The sequence below is a fragment of the Dendrobates tinctorius genome, unplaced genomic scaffold (assembly GCF_039654945.1).
Source record: "Dendrobates tinctorius isolate UK_male_01 unplaced genomic scaffold, ASM3965494v1 ptg000184l, whole genome shotgun sequence".
Lineage (NCBI taxonomy): Eukaryota > Metazoa > Chordata > Amphibia > Anura > Dendrobatidae > Dendrobates > Dendrobates tinctorius.
In genome coordinates, this window is record NW_027361851.1 from 15,967,706 (window position 1) to 15,981,083 (window position 13,378).

The 13,378-nt window shown below is 43.3% G+C and overlaps 1 long non-coding RNA gene across 1 annotated transcript in view; it reads left to right on the plus strand.

Moving 5' to 3' along the window:
- The window catches only part of LOC141055087 (uncharacterized), a 30,777-nt gene extending 18,317 nt beyond the window's left edge, over positions 1–12,460 (plus strand). The window contains exons 2-3 of the long non-coding RNA XR_012221476.1: positions 10,458–10,564; positions 11,432–12,460. This is a non-coding gene — a long non-coding RNA (uncharacterized lncRNA). The remainder of the gene's footprint in view (positions 1–10,457; positions 10,565–11,431) is intronic.
- The last annotated feature ends 918 nt before the right edge of the window (positions 12,461–13,378 follow it).

A 13,378-nucleotide genomic window follows, 5' to 3' on the forward strand; every position in this document is an offset into this window, starting at 1 on the left:
GTGGCGCAAAGGGGGGGTGGAGGGGGGTTAAAAGAGCTGGAAGGGGGATTGGGGAGGATGAAGCTAGTTTGGGGGGTGAAGCTAGATTGGGCAGGGATCGGGGATCAGGCAATACTTACAGTTGTAGGGTTTTCTTTCTTCTTTCTTTAGCAGGTATTGTGATGCTACAAGCTGCTGTGGCACCACAATACCCAGCACACCAGGAGATCCGGACGTATGACCGCTCTCTAGGGAATCCTCATCTAGTGTGAGGACCCCCTGCAGAGCTGTCATACAGGTCACAGGCAGGTCAGGGGCAGGTCACAGAGCGGTCACATCACTGCTGTCACCTGCCATTGGTGGGATCGAATGATAATATCGATCCACCAATCCCTGCACTGCCTGGTGACCATGGCAACCACCTAGGATCGGAGCTCACAGCTCCGATTCAAAGGCAGGTCATGCCCAGGTCATCAGGAGGGCACAGAGCAGTCACAGAGTGACTGCTGCTGTGCCCTGTGGTTGGCGCGATTGCCGATCTAATCGATCGCGCCAACCAGCTCCTGCAGGCCCTACTGGGCCTGTATCAGGTCCCTGCCTAGGATCAGTGCTAATACAGCACCGATACTGGCAGGGCAGAGCGGCGCTATAGCGCCGCTCTGCCCTGCGATTGCCGCGATCGATGCGATCGCGCCAATCCGGGGGGGTTTTGCCGGTGCCTCGCGTTGCAAGGCATCGGATCCAGGATCGAGTACATCGGTACTCGATCCCAGCCTAGCACATCATTGTTTCAGCCGCGCCGATTGGCTGAAACAATGAGAAGCGCTGTGATTGGCTGTTTCGATTTCAACAATTTCAACAGCCAATCACAGGGATCGGGGAGGAAGGGAGGGCGGCGACAGACCCCTGGATGCCGAGGCCATCTACCATAAGGTAGGATGGCGTCGGAAATTTAATGCCATCATCGCGACTGAAGTCACAATGTCGCATTAAATGCCATGACGTACTATCCCGTCCCTGGTAATTAAGTCCCAGGGCACGTGGACGGGATAGTACGTCTCATGGCAGAAAGGGGTTAAACAAAAAAATTGGATCTAAAGTAAAAATTTTTTAAACATTCCAAATAATCCTGTGAAGCACCTGAAGGATCAATAAACTTCTTGAATGTGGTTTTGAGCACCTTGAGGGGTGCAGTTTTTAGAATGGTGTCACTTTTGGGTATTTTCTATCATATAGACCCCTCAAAGTGGCTTCAAATGTGATGTAGACAGTCCCCCCCCCCCCCCCCCCAAAAAAAAATGGTGTAAAAATGAGAAATCGCTGTTCAACTTTTAACCCTTATAACTTCCTAAGAAAAAAATTTTGGTTCCAAAATTGTGCTGATGTAAAGTAAACATGTGGGAAATGTTACTTAAGTATTTTATGTGACATATCTCTGATTTAAGGTCATGAAAACTCAAAGTTGGAAAATTGCGAAATTTTCAAAATTTTTGCCAAATTTCCGTTTTTTTCCATAAATAAATGCAAGTAATGTCAAAGAAATTTTACCACTATCGTGAAGTACAATATATCGCGAGAAAACTGTCAGAATCACCGGGATCCATGGAAGCATTCCAGAGTTATTACCTCATAAAGGGATAGTGGTCAGAATTGTAAAAATTGGCCCGGTCATTAACATGCAAACCACCCTTGGGGTAAAGGGGTTAAAACCCCCCAAAAATGTCTTGGTGTCCCCCTATAATTAATAACCAGCAAAGGCTATGCAGACAGCTGTAAGCTGATATTAACCCCTTCCTGCCATCCGACGTACTATCCTGTCCACGGTACCCGGGCCCGTATGACCGGGGATGGGATAGTACGTCGGCGCGATCAGCGGCGCCCACGTGGTGAGCGCCGCTAATCGCGGCCGGGTGTCAGCTGATTATCACAGCTGACACCCGGCACAATGTGTCAGGGGCGGTCACGGACCACCCCCGACACGTTAACCCCTTGCACACCGCGATCAAACACGATCGCGGTGTACCGGGGGTTAAAGGGAAGCATCGGCAGGGAGGGGGCTCCCTCCGTGCTTCCCTGAGCCCCCCACGGCAGCGCAATGTGCAGCGCTGCTGCGGGGGACTCCCTTCCTCCAGGCCCCCGAATCCAAGATGGCGACGGGGGCCTGCGGAAGCTGGCTTCCTCAGTGCCTGCAAAGCGCAGGCATGAGGAAGCCTTCTGCAGTGCCTGTGTCAGATCGCTGATCTGTCACAGTGATCTGTGATGTGACAGATCAGCGATCTGTCACAGGACAGTGATGTCCCACCTGGGACTATTTAATAAAGTAAAAAAAATAAAAAAAGTGTAAAAATAATTAAAAAAAAATCGCCAAATAAATTAGAAAAAAAAAAAAATATTCCCCCAATAAATCCATTTTTTGGAAATAATAAATAAAACAAACAATAAAAGTACACATATTAGGTATCGCCGCGTCCGTAACGACCCGCCCTATAAAACTGTCCCATTAGTTAACCCCTTTAGCGAACCCCTTAAAAAATAAAAATAAAAAACGAAGCAAAAAATAATGATTTATTATCATACCGCCAAACAAAAAGTGTAATAACGCGCGATCAAAAAGACGCATATAAATAGCCATGGTACCGCTGAAAACGTCATCTTGTCCCGCAAAAAACGAGCCGCCACACAGCATCATCAGCGAAAAAATAAAAGTTATAGCTCGCTGAATAAAGCGATGCAAAAATAATTATTTTTTATATAAAATAGTTTTCATTGCATAAAACCGACAAAAACATAAAAAATGACCTAAATGAGGTATCGCTGTAACCGTACTGACCCGAAGAATAAAACCGCTTTATCAATTTTACCGCACGCGGAACGGTGTAAACGCACCCCCCCAAAAGAAATTCATGAAACGCTGGTTTTTGTTCATTCTGCGTCCCAAAAATCGGAATAAAAAGCGATCAAAAAATTTCACGTGCCTGAAAATGGTACCAATAAAAACGTCAACTCGTCCCGCAAAAAATAAGACCTCACATGACTCGGTGGGTCAAAATACGGAAAAATTATAGCTCTCAATATGTGGTGATGCAAAAACTATTTTTACAATAAAAAGCGTCTTTTAGCGTGCGACAGCCGCCAAACATAAAAACCGCCATAAATAGTAAATCAAACCCCCTGTTATCACCCCCTTAGTTAGGGAAAAATAATAACATTTAAAAAATGTATTTATTTCCATTTTTCCATTAGGGTTAGGGCTAGGGGTGTGTTGGGGTAGGGCTAGGGCTAGGGCTAGGGTTAGGGTTAGGGCTAGGGTTAGGGTTAGGGGCGTGTTGGGTTTCGGGTTGGAGTTAGAATTGGGGGTTTCCACTGTTTGGGCACATCAGGGGCTCTCCAAATGCAACATGGCGCCTGATCTCAATTCCAGCCAATTCTGAGTTGAAAAAATCAAATGGTGCTCCTTCCCTTCCAAGCTCTGCTATGCGCCCAAACAGTGTTTTACCCCCACATGTAGGGTATCGGCCTACTCAGGACAAATTGCAAAACAATTTTTGGGGTCCAATTTCTCCTGTTACCCTTAGGAAAATAAAAAATTGGGGGCAAAAATATCATTTTTGTGGAAAAAAATGATTTTTTTATTTTCACGTCCGAGTGTTATAAACTTCTGTGAAGCACTTGGGGGTTCAAAGTGCTCACCACACATCTAGATAAGTTCCGTGGGGGGTCTAGTGTCCAAAATGGGGTCACTTGTGGGGAGTTTCAATAGTTTAGGTACATCAGGGGCTCTCCAAACGCACATGACACCCGCAGACCATTCCATCAAAGTCTGCATTCCAAAACGTCACTGCTTCCCTTCCGAGCCCCGACGTGTGTCCATACAGTAGTTTTCTCCCACATATGGGGTGTCAGCGTACTCAGGACAAATTGGACAACAACTTTTGGGGTCCAATTTCTCCTGTTACCCTTGGGAAAATGAAAAAATTGGGGACTAATTGATCATGTTTGTGGAAAAAATAAGATTTTTTTTATTTTCATGCCCTGGCATTATAAACTTCTGTGAAGCCCTTGGGGGTTCAAAGTGCTCACCTCACATCTAGATACGTTCCTTAGTGGGTCTAGTTTTCAAAATGGGGTCATTTGTGGGGGGTTTCCACTGTTTAGGTACATTAGGGGCTCTCCAAAGGCAACATGACACCCGCAGACCATTCCAGCAAAGTCTGCATTCCAAAACGTCACTACTTCCCTTCCGAGCCCCGACGTGTGCCCATACAGTAGTTTTCTCCCACATATGGGGTATCGGCATACTCAGGACAAATTGGACAACAACTTTTGGGGTCCAATTTCTCCTGGTACCCTTGGGAAAATAAAAAAATGGTGATTAAAAGATCATGTTTGTGGAAAAAATACGAATTTTTTATTTTCACGCCCGGGTGTTATAAACTTCTGTGAAGCACTGGGGGGGTCAAAGTGCTCACCACACATCTAGATAAGTTCCTTAGGGGGTCTAGTTTCCAAAATGGTGTCATTTGTGGGGGGGTTCCACTGTTTTGGTACATCAGGAGTTTTCCAAACGCGACATGGTGTCCGATCTCAATTCCAGCCCAAAACGTCAAATGGCGCTGCTTCCCTTCCGAGCTCTGCCATGCGCCCAAATAGTGGTTTACCCCCACATGTGGGGTATCAGCGTACTCAGGACAAATTGCACAATAACTTTTAGGGTCCTGTTACCCTTGGAAAAATAAGAATTGAGGGTGAAAAGATCATTTTTGTGGAAAAAATGATTTTTTAATTGTATGGCTTTATGTTATAAACTTCTGTGAAGCCCATGGTGGTTCAAAGTTCTCACCACACATCTAGATAAGTTCCTTGGGGGGTCTAGTTTCCAAAATGGGGTCACTTGTAGGGGGTTTCCACTCTTTAGGTACATCAGGGACTCTCCAAACGTGACATGGCGTCCAATCTGAATTCCAGCCAATTTTGCATTGAAAAAGTCAAACGGCGCTCCTTCCATTCTGAGCTCTTCCATGCGCCGAAACAGTCGTTCCCCCCCACATATCGGGTATCTGCGTACTCAGGACAAATTGCACAATAACTTTTGCAGTTCAATTTCTCCTGTTACCCTTGGTAAAATAAAAAAAATTGAACCTGAAGTATTTTTTTTATGAAAAAAAGTTAGATGTTCATTTTTTTTTAAATATTCAAAAAAATTCCTGTGACGCACCTAAAGGGTTAATAAACTTCTTGAATGTGGTTTTGAGCACCTTAAGGGGTGCAGTTTTTTAGAATGGTGTCACTTTTGGGTATTTTCTATCATATAGACCCCTCAAAGTGGCTTCAAATGTGATGTGGTCCTATAAATAAAATGGTGTTGTAAAAATGAGAAATCACTGGTCAACTTTTAACCCTTATAACTTCCTAACAAAAAAAAATTTTGGTTCCAAAATTGTGCTGATGTAAAGTAAACATGTGGGAAATGTTAGTTATCAAGTTTTTTGTGTGCCGTATCTCTGTGATTTAAGGGCATAAAAATTCAAAGTTGGAAAATCGCGAAATTTTCAAAATTTTCGCCAAATTTCCGTTTTTCTCACAAATAAACGCAAGTTATTTGAATGAAATTTTACCACTAACATGAAGTACAATATGTCACGAGAAAACAATGTCAGAATCACCGGGATCCATGGAAGCGTTCCAGAGTTATGACCTCATAAAGGTACAGTGGTCAGAATTGTAAAAATTGGCCCGGTCATGAACGTGCAAACCACCCTTGGGGGTGAAGGGGTTAATAGCCTAGGAAGGGGCCATGGATACTGACCACCCCGGCTAAAAACATCAGCTCTCAGCCAACCCATTACTAACCTTGGGGCTTGATGTCACCTGATGATGATATCAACCCCCCCAACTATTACCCCACTTGCCACCGCTACAGGGCAAGTGGGAAGAGCGAGGTTAAGTGCCACAATCGGTGCATCTTAGAGATGCGCCTTTTCTGAGGCGGCTGAGAGCTGATGTTTTTAGCCGGGGGGGGGCAGTATCCTTGGCCACTTCCTAGGCTATTAATATCAGCCCGCAGATGTCTGCATAACCTTGATGTTTTATCTTATGTTTTTTGTTGAAAGGTGGTCGTTTTTCAGCCTTCCTTACCTCGGCCATGTCCCTGAGTATCGCACACCTTGAGCTTTTTGATACTCCAGTAACGTTGCAGCTCTGAAATATGGCAAAACTGGTGGCAAATGGCATCTTGGCAGCTTCACCCCTGATTTTCCTCAATTCATGGGCAGTTATTTTGCGCCTTTTTTTTTTATCAGCACACATCTTGCGACCCTGTTGGATATTTGCCATGAAACGCTTGATTGTTCGGTGATCACGCTTCAAAAGTTTAGCAATTTCAAGCAGGGCTGTGGAGTCGGTAAGCCACAGTTGCGACTCCGACTCCTGGATTTTATCAGGCTCCGACTCCTTCATAAATAGCCAATTCATAACAACAAATTTACTGTTGTAAAATATTAAACATCGTGCTTATTCAGTTTTTCACCATCATATAAGTAATCAGACCACTTAGAGCAAAAACTACATTTATTAGAATACAATTAGAATATAGCAAATAACTTATATAAACTTTTCTAAACTGTAAGTAAATATGCAATAAACACTTTTATGCAGTTAATAAGAAGAAATCTATAAATTTGTCCTCAGAAAAAGTATTGCCTCTGTCAGATCCTCCTTCATGGATGCCCTCAAATCTGATCTAATTATTTTGAGAGCAGAGAACAACCTCTCTACACTAACTTGTGTTGGTGGCAAAGCAGTAACCACTCGGGCAACATCTATGACAATGTCAGGATACAGAGGAGTCGCTTGTTAAACTGTTATTTTTGATGAACGGTCAAATTTCTCAATTTCTTTTAGTGCACATGAAAAATTCTGCTGAAATGTACTGGCTGTGTTCCTTGATGGGGATGACTCTTCTATGCGGGAACGCTTTGCACGGTCCTTGTGATCCAAATATTTTTCGAAATAAAATTCTTCAGTTGATGATGAGGGTGAAGATGTGGCAGGACGACCAAATTCTTCTTGTTCCTCCTGACTGTTCTGCAACCCTATCATCCTTACTGCTATTTCAAACAGAGCTTCTTTTCCTTTACTTAGCTATTTATCTTCTAGAAGAATCCGATGCATTGGGTCTACATAAACAGCTGCCAAAAGAATGTTATTTTGTAATAGTAGCTCCTCTCTCCGTTTCATTGATGTAGCAATGCCACTTGCAATTAACCCTCCTCTTTGGGACAGGCGAAACATCAGGTTCTTCCACTCCTTTAAGAAAATACCTGGAGTTAAGTCCTCTGCTTGTAATTTTTTAGTCACTGTAAATGGGTGCTCTAGCAATTTTTCCAGCTCAGTCACCTGATTCCTCTGACTTTCATTTAGCGTCAGTTGAGGGTTAGCCATGTCTACAAGAAAGGTTTTCAGTTCAACCAAGCGCTGAATCATTAAGTAAGTACTGCCCCATCGTGTGGCTTGATCAATAATTGCCCCTTTTCCAGCACGTCTCTTCAAAATTGAGTCAACTTTAGGGGGTTCTGGCAACAGTAGCCAATTTTCTCACCTTGCCAATCAGTGCAGCAGCATGTCCTTCTTGCAGACTGTCTCTTATAGCCAGCTGTAGCGTATGCACAACACAGCGCATGTGATGAATGAAAGAACATATTGACACAGTTTCAACAAGATCTAAACTATCATGTTGCTGTTCATCTGAAGCAACTTCAGTTTCCTCCTCAGTTACAATACTGTGTTCCTCTATTTCAAACATTTCTGTGTCTGTGGACCCAGAATGTTCTTCTAGCTGCTGGTCACCATCATTACTCTCATTCATTAGCTTAATAGTACTTATCATATTTGAAGCATTGTCCGTTACGACAGAAAGAACTTGCTCTTTTTTAAGTTCATAGTCTTGCAGAACCTTTTCCACCAAGACCTGGAGAAACTCACTGGTGTGATGAGCTTTGGTGTCTTTTACTGCCAATGTCTTGGTAACTATTTCATTTTTGTCACAAACAAATCGGACATTGATGGCAAAATAGTTCACTCTGTGACGTGTGCAGGCATCCATTTTAAGAAACAAAACGCGTCCCTTGAGAGTTTTTTTAAGTTCTTCCTTTTGTTTAAAAGCTTCTTCGATTACTAATTTTCTAATACTCTCTCTCCAGAGAAACACCAAGCTTGCGGGCCATTTCCCCATTCAGACACATAAAAGCTGGTCGTGAAAATAATGAAATAGGCACACTATCCTTTACAACAAGCTCTATGATCTGTTTTTTAAAGGTATCTACTGTCATTGTCACAGTAACTTTGTCACTGACAAAATATCTTGCAACTGATGGCTGCAAAGTTCTCTGCTCCTTTGTTTGGCTGGAAAAGCTGGGCACTGGTTCATTGGTTTGGATGCAGTCTTTCTCATCCACTGCTTTCAGTACTTCTGGATGAAAGCGCTGTAAATGTCTCTTTAGATTAGAAGCTCTGGTAGGAGCATTTTTATCTTTGCCTGAATATGCACTCATCTTGGCTTCACAGCATTTGTTTTCGTCTGGATCATTTGTCATACACTGACAGACCTAATGTTTTCTATCTTGAGTGATGGTGAAATGTTCAAATACAGCTGATTTAATGTGATGCTTCTTTGACATTCTCAGGTTTTTAATTCTGTATTCACAATCCAAATGACAATTGTTTTTCCTAAAAACAATTGTACAAAATTATTGCCAGGTCGTACAACTGATATAGTGGTCAGTAATACTGTTATTACTCATGAACTCACAGTTAACTGATGCAAAGTTTGTTGAAAGGATAATACTTCTTACAGTCTTCCTCTTCTGAGTAGCAGGCAGCTGTGAGATGCTTGGAAGACTCACACCTAGTATGATCTAGTCTAGAGGAGGAGCTTTACTACTAAGAATTTGCAATTTTCACTTTGTTTCATACATTGTAAGTAGGGGGGTTGGGGCAGCATGAGGTTAACCAAGTATAAGATTAGATAAGGGCAGTGGAGAACAGTGACACACAAGATGTAAGAAATGTCTCTATCTCCAGCAGAACTGCTTATCACTGTTCATAGTTTGATAGAACATATATATTTGAGTAACATTTATAAGATTCATATGAAAGTTCAATTATGAAATATTAATACATTTTTTTTAAAGCTGGAGTCGGTACATTTCTACCGACTCCGACTCCAACCAAAACTAACTCCGACTCCGACTCCACAGCCCTGATTTCAAGACTGCTGCATCCCTCTGCAAGACATCTCACAATTTTTGACTTTTCAGAGTCCGTCAAATCTCTTTCCTGACCCATTTTGCCAAAGGAAAAGAAGTTGCCTAATAGTTAAGCACACCTTAGAAAGAGTTTTGTTGTCATTAGACCACACCCCTCTTCATTACAGAGATGCAAATCATTGGCTTTCAAGCCTATACAGCTTGCAGTAGGATAACATGTATAAAAAGCATGATGTGATCAAAATACTCATTTGCTTAATAATTCTGCACCCAGTGTATATGTATATATCCTATTCTAACTTGTCAGTATTTTACTGTATGCGGCACATGAATTGCCGGCATTTCAAAGGGCACCGGTGCGTATACATCGGACAGCACTTGCATGGTCTGTGTGGTGTCCGATGTTTTCTCGCACCCATAGGCTTGCACTGGCGAGGCTCGGCCAATATATGCATAAAATCGCGGCATGCTGTGATTTTACACGCACGTAGAATACACCCAAGAAAAAATACTTTGATGTGAGCTGCCCCATAGGTTAACAGTAGTCCAACTGCTTTGCTATGTTTTCTCGCGTAGCACTCATCAGTATTTTACGCTAGTGTGACCCTGGCCTAAGAGAGGTAATCATGTAGATAGGGACCTATCAGCCTTATGAGACCACCTTGACGTTGGTTGATGAGCAGACGTGATTTGGCCAAATTGTGTGCAAAGCGTCTCATTCATTTTTTCCTAGTATTCAAAAGCTGTATTGCTATTCATATTTCATATATTTCACATTGACTTGCTTTAGCACGATAGAGTGCAGCATTTTTTTCATAGAGAAATGCAATGTGTCCATTCCTTGGATGCCCTATGGTGGCCCTGTGTGAAATGTGATATTTTTTATATTTTGCTCAACCATCGTGCAAAAGTCTCATGCAAAACACGAAAGAAATTAATGCATGCTGCAATTTTTTTTTGCCACTTGCAGATTCAGTCTGTGAAAAAAAAAAAAATTTGCATTGCCCCATTAAATAACATTGTCCTGAACGCTGTCCATGTGTTGTCGTTTTCTTTCACAGAAAGCACTCAGATCAAAAATAAGGTCATGTGATCTTAGCCTTACAGAAACAAATGTGAGAACATACTTTGCAATACCTAAAATAAGATTATTATGTAAAACTGACTCTGAAATATCTCACTTGTTGTGACAAGACAGCTTTTTTTTTATTCTAGAGGAAGATCAGCAGCAAAAGGTGGAATTGTTGTTTATTGGGATCCTGAAAATCCTCTAAGTAATTCCTGTAATGGGTTTTGTTCATGCTAATGTTTGGCAAAATGAAGTAAGTAAATATATTTCTATCATTTTTTTTTTTTTTTTTTTAAATACGTTTTAACGCCTTCAGGACTGGGCATCATGATACTGCAGGGCAGTTCTATTACGGCGATTTCAGTCTGTGTGCTCATTATCAGAAAATAGCAGCGTTTTGGACGCAGCGTATTTTCACTGCATCCAAAATGCTGCGATTTAGTTACGTAGTTAAAGCTACATGTTCTTGGTGAACTGTGCGGATTTACCGCATCTAATGAATGGCTTTGGGGGAAGCTGCATGTTTGTAAACCCGCACCGCGGGTGAGTATACGCCTCGCTAAGTAGTAGCACATTGGGCATGGGATTTCTATAAATCCCATCCATTGTGCTTCTAATGTGTACAGTAGATTGCAGTCTTTTGTATGTAGTGCAGGTGAGCTGCGTCCAAAATGCTGCTCTTCCTGAGCGTGGTCACATACCTCAAAGATTTTTTTAATTTATTTCAGTGTCAAAAAAGAAAACGTTTTGTAAAAAAAAAATAAAAAAAAAAAAATTGCAATTTTGTAATGTTTTCATTTTTGGGGGGGAAGCACGGCAGTAAAAAAAAAGAAAAGAATCAGCCACACTTGGCCTTTGTCATATTGTGTATAAGGGGCTGGTGTAAAAACTAAAATTTTTCGTATTTTGTAGTAGTTTATTTTTACATCAGAAAATACGAAAATGATGTATTTATTTTATTTTTTTGAGGATACTGTTTTAAATGGGGGGGCGGTTCTGTTACTGTGCAGAGTGACACTGTCGCCTTTTTTTCTTCATCTGGTGTAGTGTAGAAGTTGGGAAAAAAGTAAGGAATGTATTCTGCAAGCGGAGCTCTAGATAATTCTGTTATTTCCTGCAGAGACAAGCCCTGGCTGGAAGACGTGATGGCGGTGTGTGCTGGATGAAAGATGAAAAACAAAGATGAAGGACTTCACTAGTGACATCACTGGTGTGAGTCAGTGTGTTACCTGTACACTGACACTATACACTATATACAGAGTGCCTTTGTACAATGTCTCCACTGATCACTGTTATCTGTACACTGACACTATATACAGAGCTCCTGTGTATAATGTCACCAGTGGTCACTGTATTACCTGTACACTGGCACTGTATACGGAGGTCCTGTGCATAATGTCACCGGTGATCACTGTATTACCTGAACACACACTACATGCTAAGTACAGCTCTCCTGTGTATAATGGCACTTATGGTGATAGTATTATGTTTTTTTATTAATGATCAGTATTGTAGTATTCAGTCACCATGTCGTGGTAATATGTGGTCTGGGCATGGTGCGGTGGTATTTGTTCCTTGTGTGTGCTATTATTCTGTCACTGGTGGTAATATGTGGTCTGGTCATGGTGTGGCAGTATTTGTTCCTTGTATGTGGTATTATTGGTCATCATGTGGTGGTAATATGTGGTTGGGACATGGTGTGGTGGTATTTGTCCCTTGTATGTGCTATTATTTTGTCTCTGTGGTGGTAATATGTGGTCTGGTCATGGTGTGGCTGTATTTGTTCCATGTATGTGGTATTATAGGTCACTATGTGGTGGTAATATGTGGTCTGGACATGGTGATGGTGCGGTGGTATTAGTCCCTTTAGTTGTGATTATTATTGGTCATTTTAAAAATTGAAAAATAAATATAAATATACCTAAATTGTATTGGATATTTTAGCAAATGTTCAGTAGGTTACAGTAGAGTAGGGCCCGGCCAAAAGAGTCTACCTTGTCGTGGTGGCAGATTTCCAAAATCTTTAGGCCAAAACAAGAGCTGCTGGCTAGATGTGTGATCTGGTAATGGGAACTGTTAATGTGTGATTGATGAGAAGTGCAGTTTTTACTGTGGACAGTTTGAGGGGTGGGGCTGGGGTGGAGCCTGGGCGGAGTCTCAAGGGGGCCCCGAAAATTTTGCCAATATGGGGCCCCCGAAATTCCTAGTGGCAGCCCTGCCAACGGGAAAAGGGTGTGCTCCGGTGGCACGCCAACGGGAAAAGGGTGTGCTCCGGTGGCACGCCAACGGGAAAAGGGTGTGCTCCGGTGGCACGCCAACGGGAAAAGGGTGTGCTCCGGTGGCACGCCAACGGGAAAAGGGTGTGCTCCGGTGGCACGCCAACGGGAAAAGGGTGTGCTCCGGTGGCACGCCAACGGGAAAAGGGTGTGCTCCGGTGGCACGCCAACGGGAAAAGGGTGTGCTCCGGTGGCACGCCAACGGGAAAAGGGTGTGCTCCGGTGGCACGCCAACGGGAAAAGGGTGTGCTCCGGTGGCACGCCAACGGGAAAAGGGTGTGCTCCGGTGGCACGCCAACGGGAAAAGGGTGTGCTCCGGTGGCACGCCAACGGGAAAAGGGTGTGCTCCGGTGGCACGCCTACGGGAAAAGGGTGTGCTCCGGTGGCACGCCTACGGGAAAAGGGTGTGCTCCGGTGGCACGCCTACCATAAATGGTGTGCTTCGGTGGCACACCCAGCGGGAAAAGGATGTGCTCCACAACAACTGGAAAAGGGTGTGCTTTAGTGGCACGCTCTGGTGGTAAGCAAGAAGGCCAAGTATTGGGCCCTTCTGGCACGCCAGCGAGAAAAGGGTGTGCTCTGGTGGCACGCCAGCGAGAAAAGGGTGTGCTCTAGTGGCACGCCAGCGAGAAAAGGGTGTGCTCTGGTGGCACGCCAACAGGAAAAGAATGTGCTCCGGTGGCACGCCAATAAGAAAAGGGTATGCTCTGTTGGCACACCAACCGGAAAGGGTGTTCTCCTGTGGCACGCCAACGGGAAAAGGGTGTGCTTCGGTGGCACGCCAGTGGGAA